This window comes from Bufo gargarizans, chromosome 2 (assembly GCF_014858855.1).
Source record: "Bufo gargarizans isolate SCDJY-AF-19 chromosome 2, ASM1485885v1, whole genome shotgun sequence".
NCBI classification, from domain to species: Eukaryota; Metazoa; Chordata; class Amphibia; order Anura; family Bufonidae; genus Bufo; species Bufo gargarizans.
In genome coordinates, this window is record NC_058081.1 from 34508607 (window position 1) to 34514606 (window position 6000).

Consider the following 6000-nt stretch of genomic DNA (forward strand, 5'->3'; position numbering starts at 1 on the left):
GCAAGATGGCTGCGTGGGTTGAAAGCTCCAGCACTACTTCAGTGGGATTATACACCCCATAACCAAGCTCTCTATTACGGCTGAGAGAACACGGTCAGCCCGGATGATGACTAGAGGCAAGCGGTCCATGAAAAAAACGGGGAAGCTGGACTTTTACCTGGGGAAAGGCAGCCCTCTTGGGGATACTTCACCACCTCCGCCACCCCGCCAGCAAGGCCTCGATAATACAGAGGCCCGGACCAACCCCCTGGGTGACATGGCTGTAGACTCACCGGACGCCACGACTGGCACGCTCCCACCCGCATCTTCAAGATCCCCGACCAGTGCACACGAGGCCCGGAGAAGCCCGCGGATCTCAGGCGGGGAGTCCACAGAAGCGTGCCAATCCTCCAGCGCCATCTTAAAGCTCGCCTACAGCAGGACAGGAGCGGTTGCGACTGCAGCAGGGTGAGGAGACTCCGACAAGTGAGGTGAGCGACCACACTACTCTAGCTATTCAGGCGATCCCGACTAATGATCAGCCTGCATCAAGCAATCTTCTGAAGGTCCTCTTTTGCAAGTCCATTCATAAGGACTTAACTTCCTTGGTCCGTCCACTCCAAACAGCGGTGGCGGCTGTGGAGAACAGGGTGGATCATATTGAATCTAAGATGGGGGACTTTGCTACCTCACATAACAAGCTCATAGATGCCCACAACGATTTGTCAGAGGAAATAGACCGGCTTAAAACAAAGGTGGTTGACCTAGAGGACAGATCACGCTGGAACAATCTCAAATTCCGGGGGGTCCCTGAGGAAATTGCACCCAATGATCTGACCCCTTATCTACAGAACCTCATGACAGCCCTAATTCCAGAACTCTCTCCCCATAATCTAACCCTGGATAGAGCACACAGGGTGATGAGGCCAAAGCATCTTCCTAGTTCGTCACCCAGAGACGTCCTGGTGCGCGTCCATTTTTTACACATTAAAGAAGCGCTTTTGGCGGCGTCCAGGAAGCTAGGCACTCTGCCCTCCCCGTACTGCCAGATTAAGGTCTTTGCGGACCTGTCAGCTATTACCCTTCAACAGCGCCGTTCACTCGGTGCATTTACTATCGCTTTGCGACGCAATAGTATCCCTTACAGATGGGGTGCCGTCCATGTTATAACCTCTCTAGAATCCGGAAAGAAGCTTCTGGACTCTTGGAACATCACGATGGAGGTCCCGGATCAAGGCCCAGGCTCACCTACTCTCCTGGACTCTGGTTGGCAACTAGTGTCCCAGAAGAGGAAAACGCATCGTTAACAAGGGATTATGGGATTCACAGGTGTAATGTTTGTTATAGTAGCGCTGTGCATTCCTTCCTGGCCAAGAGCCATGGTATATGCCCTACCGAATGATCATCGGCATTACATGCCGATTTATTGTTTGTCCTATGTTAGTTTTTTCATCTGATTTATGCAGATTTGTTTTCTTTGTATGTTCTGTTATTCAGTACACTTACAAGATAGGTCGTCAGCAGGCTTTACTGTTAAGGAGAACCTTTACCAGGAATGCTTTAGGCCTTAATGGTGAGTTAGGCCTCCACAGCATGGATCTTTCTTCCTATGGTCCTTAAAGTTGTTGCTGTAAACACTAAGGGCCTAAACAGCCCATTCAAGAGGTCCATGCTGTGAAGGGAGGCAAGGGCTCTGGGAGGAAATATCATCTGCGCAACTGAGACACATCTGCTGAAAGAGGATGCCCATAGACTTAAAAATGCTCATTTCCCCTATATTTTCCACTCCCAATATACGAAAAAAACAGAGGGGTGTGATGGTTGCAATGAAAGACTCGGTTGTGTTTCAGTTGTCCAGATCTATAGTAGATCAAAATGGCCAATATATTATCCTGATAGCGTCCATTAACAATGTGACTTACACTATGGTCTTTGTATATGTCCCAAATAAGCACCAACTACACTTTTTACGTAAGTTAATGAACAAGGTGAACACAGTTAAAAAAGGCTTGGTTTTCTTGGGGGGAGATTTTAACTCTATACCAGATCCTACTATGGATTCGTCATCCAAAGCTAGAGTTCACCCCCAGAGTCTCAACTCCCTTTTACTGAGAAAAGACCTCTATGATGTCTGGAGGCTTCATCATGACAGAGAAAAAGACTACTCGTTCTTTTCAAACGCCCATCAAACCTATTCTAGGATTGATATTTTTCTGGTTGACCGACATCTTTTACGTAATGCCACACACTCCTCCATAGAATTAATCACATGGTCTGACCATGCGCCTATCACTATGACAATTAGCGAAACTATCAATAGACCCCCCTATTCCCCATGGAGCAATAACACATTCCTGCTGGAACACCCCAAACACAAATTAACACTGCAAGAGGGTTTAATGGAATTCTTCCGTATGAATGATGGATCTGTGTCTAACCCCTTCTCCCTTTGGAATGCTCACAAACCATTTATGCAAGGTCTGTTTATTAAATCTGGATATAGAGCAAAGAAGGATAGAGAGGAGCGCATAACTGCTCTGACTACACAGATCAGGTCCTTAGAATCTAGCAACAAAACTAACCCCTCCGCTACCTTGGGAACCCAATTGCAAAACCTGCGCCTCCAATTAAAAGAGTGTCTCCTCTATAAGTATAAGAAACATCTAAAAACAGTTTGTGAGTCCTATTATGCGCAAGATAATAAGTCAGGGAAGTTACTAGCCCGTAGACTGAAGGAGAGAACCGCCAAGGCTAAGATCCCCTTCATTACGTCGAAACCGTCAGATAAAAAGATTATGGACCCACAAGGAATTGCAAATTCCTTTCAAAGCTTCTATGGAGCCCTCTATAACCTGAAGCCGCAGTCAGATCAATCTTCTCTAAGGGCTCTTTCGCACTTGCGTTGTCCGGATCCGGCGTGTACTCCACTTGCCGGAATTACACGCCGATCCGGAAAAACGCAAGTGAACTGAAAGCATTTGAAGACGGATCCGTCTTCAAAATGCGTTCAGTGTTACTATGGCAGCCAGGACGCTATTAAAGTCCTGGTTGCCATAGTAGTAGTGGGGAGCGGGGGAGCAGTATACTTACAGTCCGTGCGGCTCCCGGGGCGCTCCAGAATGACGTCAGAGCGCCCCATGCGCATGGATGACATGCCATGTGATCACGTCATCCATGCTCCTGGGGCGTCACTCTGGAACGCCCCAGGAGCCGCACGGACGGTAAGTATACTGCTCCCCCGCTCCCCACTACACTTTACCATGGCTGCCAGGACTTTAGTGTCCCGGCAGCCATGGTAACCATTCAGAAAAAGCTAAACGTCGGATCAGGCAATGCGCCGAAACGATGTTTAGCTTAAGGCCGGATCCGGATTAATGCCTTTCAATGGGCATTAATTCCGGATCCGGCCTTGCGGCAAGTCTTCAGGATTTTTGGCCGGAGCAAAAAGCGCAGCATGCTGCGGTATTTTCTCCGGCCAGAAAAAAAAAAGTTCTGGTCCGGAACTGAGGACATCTTGATGCATCCTGAACTGATTTCTCTCCATTCAGAATGCATTAGGATAAAACTGATCAGGATTCTTCCGGCATAGAGCCCCGACGACGGAACTCTATGCCGGAAGAAAAGAAGGCAAGTGTGAAAGAGCCCTAACAACGACAGCCATAGATCAGTTCTTAGCCTCCTTTGATCTCCCGAATCTCACTGAGGCCCAATTGGGGAAATTAAACTCCCCTGTGACGGAGCAAGAAATCCTTGGGGTCATTATGAAACTACCTAGCAACAAGGCACCCGGCCCTGATGGGTTTCCAAATGCATACTACAAGGTATTCCAAAAGGAACTTTCCCCATATTTATGCCAAATTTTCCAACAAATGGTGAGCACCAGCTGCCCCCCGAAAGAGATGTTAGAGGCGACAATAGTCACCATACCTAAAACGGACCCCCCTTTGGACGACGTAAAGAAGTACCGCCCGATCTCGCTTCTAAATACTGATACAAAAATATATGGCGAACCGTCTAGCCCCCTACATCTCAACCCTCACCCATGCAGACCAAGTGGGATTTGTAAGAGGCAGACAACTGCAGGACAACTCTAGGTGTACACTAAATATATTAGACTATGTACAGAGATTGAAAATCCCTGTTCTGGTCACCTTGGATGCTGAGAAGGCATTTGACCGCATTAATTGGTCGTTTGCCTTTGCGGTCCTATCAAGGATGGGATTCTCTGGGGCCATCCTGGTGGCTATCAAAGCATTATATACTCAGCCCAGTGTGAGAGTGTGGGTTAACAGGGCGCTCTCAGACCCCTTTGATATTTCTAATGGTACCCGCCAGGGTTGCCCTTTGTCTCCCCTGATATTTACTCTGACAATTGAGCCGCTAGCCCAGGCATTACGACAGTGCTCGGAGATAAAAGGAATCAGTATAGGGGATAAAGAACACACGGTTAGCTTATATGCGGACGACATCATTCTGACGTTGACAAACCCCCAAACATCTCTCACAGCTGCTATCGACATTATATCTTGATTTGGAGATCTCTCCTTCTATAAACTTAATGCCGCTAAATCCCAGGCCCTCCCAATAAATATCCCTGCTGCCCGGGTGAGAACGCTTAAAGATACCTTTGACCTGAACTGGCAAGATAGCCAGATTGATTACCTAGGGATAAAGCTGACAGCATCATTCACAAACTTATACGCTGCAAACTATGTCCCATTTTTAGGGATATTGGAGAAGGACCTCTCTAACTTGGCCAAATATGAGACGTCTTGGGTGGGTCGTATTGCATCATTTCAGATGTTTACACTCCCGGAGCTCTTATATTTATTCAAGACATTGCCTATCATCCCACCAACCAGTTTCTTTAAGAAATGTACTAAGCTGATTAATGCGTTGGTCTGGAAACAACACAGATCCAGAATAGCAACTACAATAATGCAGAGAGCCAGGCGACGGCGACGGGGGGCCTGGGTCTCCCACATATTTATGAGTACTTCCTGGCCTCGGAGATATCCCAGCTAAGGGAATGGTGGATGGACAACCACTCTAAACAGTGGGTCCACATGGAAACGACACTATCCTCTGTAAGCAGCCTCAAATCCCTTTTATTGGCGGCTCTCCATCCAGCAATCAACCGATCACCCGCCCCGACGCTAGTATCCATGGCATTAGAGAATTGGTCTCATTTTCACAAATTGTGCCCTCAGGTGTCCAGACTCTTTCCGCCCTCTACCCCTATAACGGTGCTTAATCATCTTATCCCCAATATCTCAGTCTCGCCCTGGGTGGCGAGCGGATTAGACCTCCTCTCAAAGCTGTTCTCTTCAGACATCCTCTGCTCCTTTGAGTACCTGCATAAGCAATTTCTGATACCAAACACAGATTTTTTAAAGTATTTGTGCATTAGACAGTTCCTTACTGCTAAATCCCCGCTTAGGCTTGTGTGCAACCAAGAAGTGTTCAAATTCTGGTCACTTGCCCCGCCATATTGCACACGACTGCGTACTTTGTACATGATGCTCAGGGTCAAAGGATCCTTTAATAAAACGACCCCACTGCTCACCTGGGAAAAGGACCTTGGATTAACGGTCCTCAGCTTTCGCCTTCATCTCAAAAAACCCTAGATGTTCTTTGCATTATGAGTCCCTGATGAAAACTAAATTAAGGTAGTACTACACTCCTGACCGTTTAAGCCACATTTTCCCAGGTTCCTCACATCTATGCTGGAGGGGCTGCGGTCAGAGAGGCACACTATATCACATTCTATGGTCCTTTCCTCTGCTACAAGACATATGGAACACCACATTTTCTCTTGCCTCGGACATATTGGGTGTCCAGCTCTTGCTTCTCCCTCATTGGCCCTTCTTTACATTGATCTAGATAAGATACCTCACGATGTAACGGTGTTGCTGGGGCATCTTTTCCTCTCAACCAAATTGGCTATCACTCAAAATTGGAAATCCCAGAATGTCCCCAGCTTCACGGATATTACCCGTAAGCTCACCCGTACATACATGA